The sequence below is a fragment of the Felis catus genome, chromosome F1 (genome assembly GCF_018350175.1).
Source record: "Felis catus isolate Fca126 chromosome F1, F.catus_Fca126_mat1.0, whole genome shotgun sequence".
Classification (NCBI taxonomy): Eukaryota; Metazoa; Chordata; class Mammalia; order Carnivora; family Felidae; genus Felis; species Felis catus.
The window spans coordinates 12,675,200-12,689,899 of record NC_058384.1 but is presented as its reverse complement, the minus strand read 5'-3'; the positions used below and the strand labels follow the sequence as shown (position 1 = coordinate 12,689,899).

The 14,700-nt window shown below is 44.3% G+C and overlaps 1 protein-coding gene across 12 annotated transcripts in view; it reads left to right on the top strand.

The window, feature by feature from the left end:
• Positions 1 to 14,700, top strand: part of SELP (selectin P) — a 1,134,746-nt gene that overhangs the window by 521,789 nt on the left and 598,257 nt on the right. The gene's annotated exons all lie outside the window — the stretch shown is intronic.

Genomic DNA, 14,700 nt, shown 5'->3' with positions numbered 1-14,700 from the left:
AAATTTTTTTAAAACAATCAAGTCTTCCTTTCCTTGTAAAACCCAGCTTTAAGAGGAGCAAAGGATTTTACAAGTCAAAACTAAACTATCAACTCTCTTCAAAAAGATGAAATCCTATAAAGGTTAGTATCTGAAATATATAAAGAACTTATAAAACTCAACACCCAAGAAACAAATGGGCAGATGACATGAATAGACATTTTTCCAATGACATACAGATGGCCAACAGACACATGAGAAGATGTTCAATATCACTGATCACCACAGAAATGCAAATCAGAACTACAATGAGGTATCACCTCACCCCGTCAGAATGGCTAAAGTCAACAACAGGTGTTGGTGAGGATGTGGGGAAAGAGAAACACTCTTGCACTGTTTTGTGGGAATGCAAACTAGTGCAGCAACTCTGGAAAACAGTACAGAGGTTCCTCAAAAAGTGAAAAATAGAACCGCCCTACAATCTAGCAATTACACTACTAAGTATTTACCCAAAGAATACAAAACTACTAATTCAAAGGGATACATGCAGCCCCAATGTTTATAGCAGCTCTATCAATGATAGCCAAAGTATGGAAAGAGCTCAAATGTCCATCAATGGATGAATGGATAAAGAAGAAGTGATATATATATATATATATATATATATATATATATATATATATAATGGAGTATTACTCGGCAATCAAAAAGAATGAAATCTTGCCATTTGCAACACCATAGATGGACCTAGAGAGAATTATGCTAAGTGAAATAAGTCAGGCAGAGAAAGACAAATACCATAAGATTTCACACATATGTGGAATTTCGGAAACAAAACCAACAGCAAAGAGACAAAGAGAGACAGGCGAGCCGCTCTTAACTATAGAGAACAATCCGATGGTTACCATAGGGGAGGTCAGTGGGCAGATTAAGGCATGTACGTGTGATAATGAGCACCAGGTGATGTATGGAAGTGTTGAGTCACTGTATTGTACACTTGAAAATCATATCACTCTGTATGTTAACTGTACTGGAATTTAAATAAAACTTAAAAAAAAATAAAAAGAATCAGAAAAAATAAATAAGTAAATTTCCTGCTCTTGGGGAAAGTAGAATTAGTGCCCATTTCTCCCATCTCATAAGCTTTCTGGTCATTTAACGCATTAGAGGAAAATGTATGTTTCTTTTGTAATTTGGTGCATTTTCTCAAGTAGTTTGGTGCAATGATTAGATCGAAAAGGAAGGAGAAGGGACATGATTCCCTTAAGACAGCTTCTGTTTCTTCATCGACATGTCTGCTTACAACTTGCAGATGCCAGGTTGGATGAAAGTTATCAATGTCTTAGACACCAATCCCTGGTGTCCTGAATGAGTTCCTTCCCAGAAACCTTTGCACTTCCTCGCGGGGCTGCTGCTTGCCATGCCTTCAAAGAATCACACCCCAACCATCACAGAACGGTTTCCGGTCCCAACCTCATCGATTATCATCATTTTGATCACCATTCTGAAGACTACAAGCATGGTTTCAATCACTTCGTACAAGAACCTTGTGAGAAAATGTTCTGGATGAATTTTATTCCAATATAAAAAGATTACGGTATGAAGGGGGATTAAAGGGAGACTGTCCACCATCAATTTCAGATGACTCATTTGGAGAATTAAATAAAATAAGCTTGGGAAAATGTCTGGCAGATAGTATATTCTCAACAAATGTTGGTTTCCTTACCTTTTCTCTGAGCTTTGGAGTTTGACCCAAAAAACGCCAAGGATGTCGTTCAACATTGTTCAACATCATCAAGGATGATGTTCAACGTGGTTACTTAAACCAAGTTTCATGTGAAAACAATAGTATTTAAATGGGAAGAAATATTGAATAGCTTCTTTTTGTCTGATTATAAAAGTAATACTATGTTCTGTGTGTAACATTTGGAAAATTAGGAAAGTATAAAAGGGCACAGAAATGTCAGCAGACACTACAGTTCCGGATTGTTGTTTAGGCTTTTTGTTGCTCTTTTTTATCTTGTCTTTTCTTTCTACAAAACTGAGGTCACAATATTCTCTACTCTGGCTTCTGTACTTACGAATACATCATAAATATTTTCAGGGCACTAAATATTCTTATTGTTAACAATTGCATAGTCTACCGTTTTGTGACTCTATTATTCATTTAACTAATCTCTGATTTTTAAACGTGTAGGATCTTCCTGGCTTTTCCTCAATGATAAATAATAATCTGATAAAAACTATTATTCACGAATCATGACTGATTAGTTCAAATAAATTCCCAGAAGTTTTGAAGTTAAAGAGTATGAGCTCAAGAGTCTTGACATATGGTAGGTAAATCTATATGTGCCCATGCGAATATGTGTTTACGATTAGGAGTGTATATGGGGGCGCCTGGGTGGCTCAGTTGGTTGAACGACCAACTCTTGCTACTGGCTCAGGTTGTGATCTCATGGTCGTGAGAATGAGCCCTGCGTCAGGCTCCAACGAGTGTGAAGCTTGCTCGGGATTCTCTCTTTCTCTCTGCCCCTCCCCCATTCTCTTGCTCTCATAATAAATAAACAACCCTTTTCTAAAAAAGAGTGTATACGTGTTTGTTTGTGATCCCCCAAATTGTACCAATTCGTATTCCTATCTGCAGTTTGGGCAAAAGTTCATTTTCGGGCAGAAGAACATTTCAGAGCCAGATAAACAATAACCAGAGACAGTTTAATGCAGAGAATGAAAAGAAAAGTGGTAAAGCAAACCAATTTTCTTGTCCTGCCACATATTCGAATGCTGAAGGGGAGACCGCTGAAGGAAGGGAGCTAGAGAGATATCTTCTACACGTATCAGATTTGGGGCGAATTCTTGAGAGGAAGAAAGGAGCAATGTGTTGAAGGGCTTGGGCCTTCAGAAAGCGGGTAAAATGTAATGGCACAAGAGAGGATATGTGATTCTATGCATGCCATCACGTAGCTCCTTCCCTTCCTTTTTACCCACAGAAAATGTCAGGATTTGGACTGCTTACAACTCTGGGTATACGCGAATGATGTTCCCCACATGGCCAGAGGGAAATGGCTCAGACATGCGCATTCCTGAGGCAAGCTGAGGGGCGCGGGCTTGGGGGATTCCTGTAAGGTTGAATCGAGGTGGCCACGGTGGCCGTGCTGCAGGAGGCTAAATTGGAATTGTTGTCCGGGTGTAGTGTGTATAAGTATAAGTAGTTTTGAGCAGGAAAATTGGTTTCTGCACTGAAAGGCTATCTTTCTATGTGGGTCTGTCACATCATCTTTCTTCAAGTCCTGCTTCTCAGGTTCCTGAAAGGATATGTGTTCGTTGTCTTTTCAAGTATTTTTTTTAAAAATGTAAACAAAGAATAAAAATCTTTCATAAGCGTATCACCCCGAGATAGGGTATCATCGTTTCTTTTATGGTGTATTTACTTCCAACCATTTTTTTTTCTTTTTATACCCTGTGTTTCCTTCACACAATGAAAGCCAATTGTATACCCAGTTTCATGTCTTACTTTTTCACTTACATACAATATTGTACAACATGACGATATTTTTATGCCATATAACATTCTTTAGAAACTTGTTATTTAATAGATGTCTAAAATTTCATTATATCAATATGTGCTAAACTACTTAAAATTCTCCCATTGTTCACTGTTTAATGTGCTTCTGTTATTTTACTAATAGGAGCAGCACAGTGAGGAGCATCTTCTGTTAGAAGCATTTCTGATCATTTCCCTAATGTATGTTTTTCTAGAAACATATCCATCATTTCTGAGAAAAGGAAACTTGATGACTAAAACTAGAGCCCCAAAGCTTATTTTTCTTTTACTTCATTTACTTTCTGTCCATGTGTTATAGGGCCACCATTTCTTTATGAGCTCTCTTTTTGTTTGTTTTAAAATAATGGCATGGGGGTGGGGGTTTGCTGGGTGGCTCAGTCAGTTGAGCGTCAGACTCGTGATGTCAGCTCAGGTCATGATCCCAGGGTCATGGGATGAAGCCCCTTGTCGGGTTCCACAATGAGCATGGAACTTGTTTGGGATTCTCTCTCTCTCTCTCTCTCTCTCTCTCTCTATATATATATATATATATATATCTGCCTCTCTCCCCTGCTTGTGCTCTTTCTCTCTCTAAAACAAAGTTTAAAAAAAATTTTTTTAAGAATGAGCATGGTGTCGATGACCTCTCAGCTTCCAGAAGATTCTTCCAGCTCAGCTCTCTCATCCTGACTAGTCATTATGTCAACCCCTGCCCCCCACTCATTATCCATACATAAAACTTTCCCCATGGACTGGGCTCCTTACAGGGAAGACATCTCTCTGATCCCCAAGCTTCCCCAACTACCCCCGATGCATCCTGCTCGGATGCTGGGGCAGCTTCCTGGAGCACAGGCTCTTCTCTCTCAGATCTCGGATTTGGTCCCCGCTTGGTTCGCCGGCTTGTAATGGAAAACCATAGGTGTGGTTCCCCAGAACCTTCATGGCCGCCCTGCTTTCTAATCCCGCCCAGCAGGAGACTTCACACCTGCAACACATTTACATCGAAGTCGAAAAGTAAAACACCCCGAACCATATCCAGAGAGTCAGTGATAGGAAAAACCATGGAATTGGTTGAAATTTATGAATTATTACTCTTGCAAATGCAACCAAAGGGAAGTAGGGCTACCGTGTCCTCGAAGCCAAGGTGAAGCGTGTGTGCCCTCTTGAACAGAGTTTGAAGTTTGAAGCGTGGAGAGGTAGAGGGCTCTTTTTCAATCGCGTGTCTTTATGAAAGCAGTTTTATCTTCTCGGGGGTCTTTCTGCCAAACAGAAAGCAGAAATTAGTACGCGCACTCTCTTACTATCACAATGTCATCTGCACAAACATAAAAACTCAGACCCAGTGTTGGGTATTCCTCCGAGGGAAAGCAGCTAACAGATGGCCTTTATTCCTAAAAACCAGCGCCCAGAGAAGTCTGGTGTTGTGCTTGGTGCTATTGCCTAAGTACATGACAATGATTTATTATTGGTGTAGAAACGTCTTGATGACATGAGGCATGTCTAAAAGTACCCTCTCCCTTAAGATTCATCCAGCTCATGTACATCAAACACTCCCTGCTGTTCAGCTAACTGGCTTTACTTCCACATTCTTCAGTTTCTCCTTTGGCTTCAGCTCCCCTGCCAGGGCGACACAATGTAACATCTCATTATAATCGAAGTCGCAAGTGTCACTTCTCCATTCCAACAGAGGTAGAAATCTTAGTCCCCAAGCTGAAGCGCGTGCCATTATAATAACTGGCATTTTAGTAAGCCAGGCACTTTATGGACACTAATCACATAGAATCCTCACCCACCCTCACCCCTTGGAAGAGGCAGGGTTCAGTTTCTAGTTTTACCGATGAAGAAATTGACGCCTAGAGGGATAAGAAATGTGCTAGAGCTGAGACCACACAAACCCTATAGAACTGTGGGCTTTGAGCTTTTTGGCAAATTGCAATTTCTTGCGTCCTCAAAGAAGCCATTGGAGTGTCTAGTGACACAACCCGACTCCCCCAAAAACTTAAAATTTAGTAACTTTTAATGAAAACCGGATTCGATTCTAGGTTGTTATAATCTTCCTTTTCTGTTGCAGGGGGCGGGGAGGGATTAAACTAGCTTAGGCTTTGTTGGGCTTGACAGCTTTTGTTTTGGCTTGTAAAAGGCTGCACATTTGGTGTAGAAATTACCCAGGGAGTATGACTCTTAACCCGGACATGCGCATTACGCTGGAGTCAGGGTTTGGAACTGCAACCTCTCTTTTCATGTTTCAGAACTGGTCTCTCTCTTTCTGCGGATTGTTTTTTTCTTCATTCACTAGAAACGTGTTCTTTTACATTCCTCAGACTTGAAGACCAACTCTGCCAGGTGAATTTAATTTATTGCTCGGCTGACCACATCACGATTATGTCTTTCCTCCCCTTTGTTTAAAAGGGGTAGCATTTCTACTGAAACGTTGGTGTGACAAGTCTTTAAGAAAAACCATCTTTTGTTTAGCGGTGCCTTCAGAAATTTTCTTTTTTTTCTTTTTAATGTTTTACATTTATTTTTTAGGAAGAGAGAGACAGAGTATGAGCAGGGCAGGAGCAGACAGACAGGGAGAATCCAAAGCAGGCTCCAGACTCTGAGATGTCAGCACCGAGCCCGACATGGGGCTCAAACCCAGGAACCATGAGTTCATGGCCTGAGACGAAGTTGGACGCTTAACCGACCAAGCCACCCAGGTGCCCCCAGAAATGCTCTTAAAAAAAAAGGGAGCTAGTCGGTATGAAAAGAAATCCAAAATATCTCTGTATGTGATTCATGTGACTCAACATCTTTTTTCTTTGGTAAAATGTTGAGGCCAAAAAAGATTTATATCCCAATGAAAAACTATTAGAGTATTTTTTGAAGTTTGTAGCTATTTGCATGTCTTATGGATTCCATGAACCTAGCTCATCTCAGTAGAGCTTTGGGACGATACTAACGGGCAGGCACCCAGGGTGTGTAGGAGTGTATGTTGTTGATGAGTCCGCTGGAGACAGCTTATTCTCAGGAAATGCCCAGAGCCCAGTGAGTTCCCTGCCTAAATAGATGACTAACCCCACCTACAAAGAAATGGACCGAAGCAGCACTCGGGGCAAAGACAAGCCAAATGAGCCACTGAGATTCAAAACCCTATGCCAAAGAGGAAGACCAGCGTCTTCTGAACCTAAAATTATTAGCACTACTGGTATTTTTTTCCTTTCCATTACTTTTTAAAAATGCACACTTCCGTAAACTGGTTTCATCATCCACCCATCTGTTTATTACACTTGTAGACATTTGGTGCCCCTACCAGAGTGGTCCTGGAACCTCAGTGTCCACGGAAGTCACCTGAGCAGCTTGTTGAGACACAAATCCTGGGCCACTGCCAGAGATCAGGATCCATTCAGTTTGGAGAAGTGCTCTGGCACCTTCCCTTTGACAAGATTTCAGGGCCTTCTAGAGCAGGTGGCTTGTTGGATGCGCTTTAAGAAGCAATGTTGTAACATACAAGGTATAGGATGAGGCCACGAACACGTACAAAGATGAAAAAAGGCCTGTTTGACTCCTCAGGAAACTTCAAACTACAGAGAAACATAGATTTGAATATTAATGATAAATGATAATAGTAATAGCTATTATGTGCCAGGAATTATTTTAGACTGTATTTGTATACAGGTTCAGTGTATAATTTTATATTCTATTTATTAAATTATTTATTTATTTATTTATTTATTATAATAAATAAAATAAAATAAATACTTAAAAAAATAAATATATGGATTGTGGCAACTATAAAACGAGAGTAACAATGTCCTCAAGAATTCACTGAACCTGTATACAAATACAGTCTAAAATAATTCAAGGTTCGTATTTTTATATAAAATAAGTATTTATTTTATTTATATTATTTTATTTATTTATTTATTATAATAAATAAATAATTATTAAATTTTATTTATTTTATTTTAAGTATTTTTTTAAGTATTTATTTTTAAAGTATTTCTTTATTTATTGGGAGAGACAGAGAGACAGAGAATTCATGAGCAGGGGAAGGGTTGGGAGAGAGGGAGAGAGAATCTCAATCAGGACCCATGATATCAGTGCACAGCCCCACACAGGGCTCCATCTCATGAACCATGAGATCATGACCTGAGCCAAAATCACGTGTTGGACCCTTTTAGCCGACGGAGCTACCCAGGCACCCCTAAATTTCATCTTCCTTACCCAGTGAGGTATAAAGTATCATTCTACTTGACCTTCCATTTCCTTATATATAAAGACAGCAGGTGGTAAAATGCCTTGTCCCACAGGGGTCTTAAGAAGATTGAATAAAACAGGTAATGCGAAGTATGAAACGTGGTACCCAGCAGCAAGCACGCAGTAAATGTTAGCTGCCATTATTTTCACTCCCACCACTTATAGTTGAGGAATCTAAGGCTCAAGGAGTTTAGAGAACTGGGTCAGGGTGACCCATGAGCAAAGTCCGGCGTTCAAATCCTTATCTGTCTGGATCCCCCTGGCCGGTTCTGCCACCATACAGCCTTGGGAGGAAGAGAGCCCCCTTTTGGGGTGATGATGTGGGAAGGCTTCACTGGAGTAGGACCTTGCAGGAAGGGTAGAGATTCAAGGGCAGAGTTGATGGGAGGACATTCCAACTTTGGCCCGAGTTATTCAACCTCCCTGAAATTACACCTATAACTTGACAAAAGCCCGATCTCTCAAGACAGCAGCCTTCAGAACTTCTGCCAAAACAAATTTCAGGCAGGTTGAAGAAAAATGTCCCTGGATTCCTTCAAGACACTCCCGTGAAATGTTCAGAGAGAGCTTGTATATTTAGAGTAGCACTGAAGACTGAAGCACAAGATTGCTGTGGCAGATGGGACACGGGGTCCCACAGAGGCGGGTGCAGACACCCGCACGAGTTCTGAGTGTTAACATGAGCCGACACAGGCCAGAGCCCAGTGGACCTGCTCCACGGAGCGGAGCGGGGGGAACGTCTGTTGCTACAAGCCCTTCTGGAGGAAATTCAGAGGCTGAAAATATAGCTCCTGTGCCCTTGGAGTTACACCCACAGAGTTTAAATGCCTTGTCAATGAATTGTCCCTTCATCGCCAACCCCTCACGGAAGAAAGTCAGGGCCCAGCAGCCTAAGTGGAGACGCTGGTAAAATCGAGTGTAACCAACCAAGCTTCTGACTCTTGGTTTCGGCTCAGGTCATGATCTCGTGGTTTGTGGGTTTGAGCCCCTCATCAGGCTCTGTGCTGACAGTGGGAGCCTGCTTGGGATTCTCTCTCTCCCTCTCTATGCTCTTCCCCCACCCACGCTGTCTCTGTCTCTCTATTTCTCTCAAAATAAATAAATAAACTTTTAAAAAAAAATCAAGGGGACAAATGAGTGGGAAGGGTTTCTCCAAAGTCCCAGAGCTGGAGGCAGGGGCAGGGCTGGAGCCTGCTGCCAGGCTCCCAGGCCAGGGTTCCTTCCCCACCACAACTGTCCCCCTCAGGGCTTCTCCATAGAGGGGTGGCTGGCAGAGAGCGCCTCAACTGTCCTGAGCCCAAGGGAACCTGGAAGGAAAGGGGCTTTGGAAAGTTCCCTTTTCTGTCTCCTTGGAAGTCCTGTTGCATTCCATCCCTCCATGAGAAAGTTCCTTTGTTTTTTCATCCATCTGATAATTCCTTCACTTAATCAGTTCATTCATTCATGTAGTCGGTTAACCAATGTTTCTGAAGCTCCTATCATGTGCCAGGCACTGCTCTGGTTTCTGTGAAGACAGACATGAAGAAAAAAGCTGACGCTTTAGGCGGTGGGAAAGGACAGTCTATAAACAAGATAAATTTTGTGGAAAATACGGCACATCGGAAACAAGCATCAAGGAGAAAAGAAAGAGGAAGAGTGACGGGAAGTTGACGGAAGGGTAATTGCGATCTGTGATTCCGAGTAGGGTAGCTGGTGAAGGCCTCGCCGGGAAGATGACATCTGGGGAGAGGCCACACGGCTACCTGAGCACACAGCATGCCAGGCGAAGACAGCAGCGGAGCCAGACCTGAGGTAGTGAGTGCCTGGGCCACTGGGGGAACAAAGGGGCAGAGTGACTGACAGAGGGATTGTGGCTTTTCTCCTCATCTCATGGGGGGTGTCATCGGGAAGTTTTGAGCGGAAGAGCCCCTTGACGTGCCTTAAGGGACTTTTTGTTCAATGGAAGGTTTATTTTTTTCATGTTTTATTTATTTTTGAGAGAGGGAGAGAGAGCAGGGGAGGGACAGAGAGAGAAGGAGACAGAGGATCCGGAGAAGTCTCTGCGCTGACAGCACAGAGCCCGATATGGGGCTCAAACTCATGAACCGCGAGATCACGACCTAAGCAGAAGTTGGACGCTTAATGGATTGAGCCACCCACGTGTCCCCAGAATGTTTAAGCAACTTGCATGGGGATTGAGAAAGAAGGATCGAAACTCCCCATTAGTTTTGTTGCTGTTGTTGTTGTTACTAATGTGCCTTAGGCTTTAACAGGGTTACTTTAGCCATCATGTAGATGGAGGCTGAAAGGGACGGGGCGACAGCCTGAAGCCAGTCAGGAGGCTGCGGGGATTACCCAGAGCTAGTGAATCGACTATAGTTTGCGGGTGTTTGCGGTTATTTTTGAGATCCCCTAAATGCTAATGATTGATCTGTGACCTCTGTTTCCTACACTCTATAGATTTTTCTTCCTCAGCATCGCACACATGAAACACAGCCCAGTACACATCCCACGGCACCATGTCCCTGCTAATTGTGTACAATGACCGCCCTGACACAAACAGCCACAGGTGAAACTGAGCCGACAGAATGACACCTACTTCATACGGGTTCTCTCAACACCCACTCCAGCCCCCTTTTCATGTGTCTTCCTGTACTTCAGAGGCTGGGGAAAATGGGAAATAGAGCGATATTTTCCAGACCCCCTTAGAGGTCCGGTTTCCAAGGTGATCTGAGTTCCAGCAAGGAGAAAACCAATGCAAGACTTGGAGACGGAAATGAGCCAGGATGGCAGGCGGAGAAAGATGGCATCTTCTGGGGAGCGGGGGGGGGGGGGACGTGGGTTCTCGGGGGGAGCTCCATTGTGCTGTCACAGGGGTCAAGTGCTGAGCAGTAAGGCAATGGCAGAGAGGCATGCCCCCCAAATATCATTTCTCCTGGATAGACTGTCCTTGGCTAGTACCCCCAAGTTCGCTTCCTTGGCTCTCTTAGAAATTCCGTAGGCTTCCAATACCCTGTAATAAATCCTTTCTGGTTGAATGAGTCCAGGCAGCCATCCCATCTGAGTTTTAGGCTCTGGGAAGGAGAGGACACCAAAAGCGATGTAGCCAGTGTTCTGCCCCAATTCCAAGGCTCCCCAGAAACCCGACGTGGAAAATTTCACTTACATCTCGTTAGTGATAAGAAATTGGTCACATGGCCACACTTCGTTTCGAAGAAGGCCTGGAGATGTCGAGGGTTAGCTGGACACGTTTCCATCTCAGCAATAAAGGATTTCGGTTAGTAAAGATGCAGGAAAATACTGGGTAGTGGACAGTTGGCTTACAGCCACGGCCAAAAGAGGATGAATTCTTTTAGAGTTCTTGGTACGTATCGTCAGATGGCTTTTCGGAAATGTTCATGCTCTCATTATCATGGAAGAGGAAAACTGTACCTCGGGAAAAAGTGTACACATCCAAATGTTTGATCGCAGCCATAAAACTGTCTCTTTGTACCAATAAAATTTTCCAACAACTATTCCAGTGTCTAAAATATGCCAGGCTCTGTTCTAGAAACTGGGAAGAAATGAGGGACAAACCATTGAAAGATCCTGGCTCTCAAGAGAATCTGGCTGAACAGTGTCAGCAGAGGGACTGTGTTTTCTTTTATACAGACTTCTTAGGCTGGGTCAGTTCAATACTGATGACCGGTGACAAAAGTTGTGCTCTGGGTTTTGGAATGGTTGATCTAAAGCATTTGTTTTGACGTCCATTGTTTGAATATGGAGTCCACAGTCTGCTGAAGGCACTGAGAGATAGTAACGAGAAAGTTCCGTTGCCATGTGTTAGCTCGTAGGATACTTACCTTACTGTTCCCCAAGGTGCACATAGGTTTGGGTATGAGGAAGCGAAGGGGCACAGAGAAACGACCTCGTCTAAGAAAGCGATCCGGTTCGTGAGGTACAAGAAGTTAACGGTGTGGGGGGGTAATGTGGAAGAAGGGGCAGCACGGCTGGAAGCAAGAAGATACAAGAGCACGGGGGAGGCAATTAGGGGGGCCCCAGTAGGCTCAAGCGAGAGGGGTCACAGTGGCAGCAGGTGAGTCACGTGGGGAGGGGGTCGGATCATGACACCTATGAAAGACTTACAAGTTTATCTGGTTGGTAATGGAAATGATCAAAGACCTCGGAGCAGGGACACAATGTTATGAGAGCAAAGAAAAGGATGGAGGCAGAGCTGTTAGCACAGTGCCTGGCGCTAATGAGCACACATTAAAATGTGATGATGATGGGGCGCCCCGGTGGCTCGGTCAGTTAAGCGTCCGACTTCGGCTCAGGTCATGATCTCACAGTTCGTGGGTTCCAGCCCCACCCCCATCGGGCCCTGTGCTGACAGCTCGGAGCCTGGAACCTTTTTCCGGATTCTGTGTCTTCCTCTCTCTCTGCCCCTCCCCTGCTCACACTCTGTCTCTCTCTCTCTCTCAAAAGTAAATAAGCATTAAAAAAAAAACCTAAAAATAATTAATTAAAATGTTACAATGATAATTCTTTTCTCTAAATTTGATTTTTGTGGTGTTCTTTCCTTTAAGATTTTACTTTTTAAAAAATGATTTATTTTTGAGAGAGAGAGACAGAGTGTGAGTGGGGTGGAGGGGGGCAGAGAGGGAGGGAGACCCAGAATCCGAAGCAGGTTCCAGGCTCTGAGCTGTCAGCACACAGCCCGACTCGGGGCTCAAACTCACGGACCGAGAGACCATGACCTGAGCTGAAGTCAGCCGCTTAACCGGTGGAGCCACCCAGGTGCCCAAAGATTTTACTTTGAAGCAACCTCTACGCCCAACGTGGGGCTTGAACTTCACAACACTGAGATCAAGAGTGGCACACTCTACCGACTGAGCCAGCCGGGTGCCCTGCTGATAATTATTCGTATTCCTTGCTTACAAGCGTCGCCGTGGCAGCAGTGTGGAGGATGGATGGGAGGGGACAAGATTAGTAAAGAGGATTTGGCTAGTCAACAACGGCTGTGAAAAGAAGAAGCCGGAGAACTGAGACAACGAGGAGGAGAACACCAGGGCTTCCGAGGAGAGGAGGCAGCAAGGAGAATCCGGGATCCTAACGTGGGCGCCTGGGTATGTGGTGGGACCACTCACTGGCAGAGGACATAGGCGCAGGGGATGCACGTGCAGGGACCGGGGAGGTACCTCGAAGGCATCCAGAGAATCTCGTCTTATGTCCCAATCTTCTGTTCCAATCTAAAACACCAGTGTCACGCCATTTCAAGGGACCTGCGGGACTCAGCCTTTCTGTTAGAACAGTGTGAGGAACAAGATCTCCTGCCACCTTTCTCTCCTTGCAGACTGGGCATTATTTCCCGCTGGCTTTGAAACCAGTACCAGAGGTAGGGTCTAGCGAAGGTACTGGAAGAAGCACGACATTTGCTTGGGATCCTCTCAGGGCTGGATGCGCACCAAAAGCCAGCGTCTGATTTATTGTCCTCCCGCTCGCGTCAGAAGGGGCAGGTGGGAGAGCGGAAGGGCAGTGGATCTTCCCTAGTCTCGTTGGCGGGGAGCAAGCTAGGCCTTAAGGAGCTCCGTGGGTCCGCGTGGACCATGTGAAATAAGAAAGGTGCCACGTGCTTGAGCACAGCTTGCCTGTGTGACTAACTCACAGAGAAGTGGCCTCTTGGAGGAATAACATCTTGGTAATACAACTCCCTTGCGCAAACGCAGGATTTATATAAACGTATATACATAAGCTAGCTCTTGTCGTAAAAGCAGGGGGGCTTTGGAAATTAAATACACACCATTAAATTCTGTTTTACTTGCAGCCCATTGAGTTTTAGGCCCGGCGTAATTGCTTTCAGGCCTTGGCCTTGCTGAGTTGGTTTTTGTGTTTGGCCCTGCGGCACGCCCCGTTTGTGGAGACTCAACTCTGGGTCCGGGGAGAGCCGTGCCCCCCTTCCTCTGACACCCCAGAGGCTCAGAAGCAAAGCCCACCCCAAAGAGAAGGCAGTTACTATTTTGGAACCCCTGTGAGCCTGTCCCTCATTCATCCGGGGCCACCTGATTGTGTTAAACCTGCACCGATTCGCCGTCCCTGCCGCCAGACTCCGGTAACAGCTTTTAGCCTCCCTGAGCGATAGCGGTGTGCTACGGAGCATAGCGAGTCAGATCTGGATGGAAATCTCATTTCCGCTCCTTGGGAGCTCCAGGTTAACTTGATCTCCCGGAGCCTTCAGTTTCCTCACACGCAAAACGAGGCTAATAGTAGGATTTATCTCGTGGCGTCACTGTCAGATGAAATAAAGTGACACGACGCAGGAAAAGGTCACTGCGCGCTGCCCGGTGTTCTGCAAGCCCCTGCAAAACCAGTCCATGAGAGATGCCGCTGGTGAGACAGACGGATAGAGCAAAAGAGCGTGTCGGTTCGGCCAGGGCATCCAGGCCAGGCCAGGCTATACGAGTTCCCAGTAATAAATTACAGAGTCTTAACTAAAAACTGTTCATCGGAGCCAATATTCCAAACAAAGCAATGACTTTGGCCATCCAGTCTTTCTGTGAGGGTAGAAACAAGACATAACTATTTTTACAGCGGTTCCCACCAGTTGTTTTTTAAATATATAAAATCTGATGTGTTCATGAGGCAAATCAGTTCATTCTGGGCTCTTGTCTCCAGTGGTGATAATTAAAGCTTTGCAAGAAACCACTGACCACTGCCTCTATCTTTCCAGAACGCTTCCTGTTCATGCGGTAAATCCTCCTCGTTCCCCGAAGACTATACCTGTAAAAACTTTAGGACTTAACACAGGAGATTCGGTTACCTTTTTTATTATTCACTTATCTTACGTTCCCATGTTATTATACTAGAAGAATTTTAACCACCCAAACACCATCTAAAACCATGTAAATGTAATTTGCAAGAAAACTCCTGACAAGTCCCTTTGGGCCTGTTTGATACAAGCTTAGTCACAGAATATATTTTAAGTG